We start from the raw sequence: 2,476 nt of genomic DNA, 5'->3' as shown, positions 1-2,476 counted from the left end.
AGAAGAATTGATGCTTTTGAGTTATGGTGTTGTAGGAGAATATTGAAAGTGCCATGGAACCAATAGATCCATTTTGGAAGAAGTACAGCCATAGTGCTCCTTGGATGCCAAGATGGCCAAACTTCGTCTCTCATACTTTGGACATATTGTCAGGAGGGACCAGTCTCTGGAGAAGCATATCTTATTTGGTAAGGTGGAGGGTCAGAGAAAAAGAGGAAGACCCCCAACAAGATGGATTGGCAAAATGGCAGCATCTATGGGCTCAAGTGTGGCAATGGTAGTTAGGTTGGCCCAGGATCAGACAGTGTTTTGTTCTGCTGTCCATAAGGTCACTATGAGTCGGTACCGACTCGATGGCACCTAACAACAACAACAACAACAACAAGCATGGTTATGGGAATGCCATCTTATCTCCTCTGACTTCACAAGGAGGAAGGAGAATCAAACTGAACGTCAGCCCCAGAGGGATCATTCAGAGCAGATCAGACATTTCCTAACCCTCCCACCTTCTTTACCAGTTCTCACAACAGTCACCACTCCTGTGTCTCTCTCTACTTAACTGCTAGGTTGGATAATTCACTGCAATGGATACACAGAACTCACAGACTATACTCACAAGTGTGGTGTTTCTTAGAGAAACTACAATTCAGGATCATAAATGTTCAGGATGCGATTCTTCAGTGAGGAGCACTTCTTCTCAGCCGTGGCTGTAGGCATACCTTCTCTCTGGTCCTTGGTTTCTCAACCATGTGGCATCTTGTCCTCTGCCCTGTTCAGGTAATGTTACCAAACTTTTGTAGTGCTGCCAATAAATGCCCCAAAGGCACTCACCTCCTTCTTAAGTAAGTTTCAACTTGAAGGCGCAACTATAGATCCATGGGTCAGCAAACCTAGTTCCCTCACTTAGTATTTGGAGGTACACCACTCCGCAAGAGAGCCTTCAGCCCCAGAGCACTCAACTTCAGTGTGCTGGGAAGTTCATTGTTCCGTCTCACACTCTTAGTTCTACTCCTGATGGCCCACTACCACTCTGTTGCCACTTTTCTGGTGTCACAACTCTCCATCTCCTGGCTTGAAGGGATTCAGTCCATAGGAAGTTAGGGATCCAAAGGATGCACTCCACTCCTGCTCCTCTCTTGACAGTAGTGAGATTTCTATTACTGCTTCTGATATGGCTCATTCAAAACCTAGTGGAATGGCTCATTTAAAACCTGGCCAATGTCTACATTAGAGTTCTGCACACTCAGTGTGTAGGTCCTGCCCAGTCATTTTGTGGACATTTTGTGTAAGACTATGACTAGAAGGGACATATGAAGTAATTAAGTGAATCACATTCCTCCATGATATGATCTAATGTAATATGCTAATTTTAATATGATTAATCATAGGATTCAACATCCTTAATTCTGTCACAGCCCTGATCTAATGTAAGCTGAGTCTCCCTGGGATCTGCAACACCTTTTATCTTATAAGAGATGAAAAGAGAGCAAAACCAACAGAGAAGGAGGGACCTACTATCACCAAGAAAGAAGAGCCAGAAGCAGTAAGTGTCCTTTCACTTCCTGTTCTAGAAACCTCCTACATACAGGGAGAAGATTGATGCCAAGACACATGGATATCTACAAGGAATGCTAGGCCTAGATATGCTCAAAGGAGACAAGGACTTTCTTTCAAAACTGTGAGTCAACAGAGAGAGAGAAAGCCTTCCCCTAGACTGGCACTAGAATTCAGACTTCCAGTCTCCTAAAATGTGAGAGAATGCATTTCTGTTTGTTAAAACTTTCATTTGTGCTATTTTTGTTATAATAGTATTTGTTGTTGTTGTTAAATGCCATCGAGTCAGTCCCAACCCATAATGATCCATTATAGGGTTTCCAAGGAGCACCTGGTGAGCTTGAACCACCAACCTTGCAGTTCAAACGACTTTGCAGTCTGGCACATTAACCCACAGCGCCACACCAGGACTCCATAACAGTATTGTGGTGATTATGTGCTGTGGAATCATTTCTGAATTATAGAGACCCTATGCAGGGTTTCTGAGGCTATAAACCTTTACAGGAGCAGAAAGCCTCATCTTTCTCCTGTGGAACAGCTGGTTAGTTTCGAACTGCTGACCTTACATTTCATAGCCTGATTCGTAACCACTACACTACCAGAACTCCTTATAACAACATTAGATAACTAATATCTATATTAGTTTCTATCTGTTTGTTATGTTAATAGACATTGACTAATTCAGTAAAAGTAAATATATTAATCCCATGAAAAAGTGATGATGGACACAAGAACACCCACATTTACAGATGATACCCACTTGACCTGGCTTCAATGACTGGATGAACAGAGCTCAACCCAAAGAAAGAAGAGGGAAAAAAAGCATCATCTGATACAACTTGATAAACTTGACCTGCACCTATAAATGCAGTAGCTCAAAAGAGGAAACAAATCCGTGCTCCAAGAATTATTCCCACCCCCT

This window comes from Chrysochloris asiatica, unplaced genomic scaffold, assembly GCF_000296735.1.
Source record: "Chrysochloris asiatica unplaced genomic scaffold, ChrAsi1.0 scaffold00008, whole genome shotgun sequence".
Lineage (NCBI taxonomy): Eukaryota > Metazoa > Chordata > Mammalia > Afrosoricida > Chrysochloridae > Chrysochloris > Chrysochloris asiatica.
The sequence above is the reverse complement of the archived record's forward strand: the minus strand, read 5'-3'. Positions refer to the sequence as shown.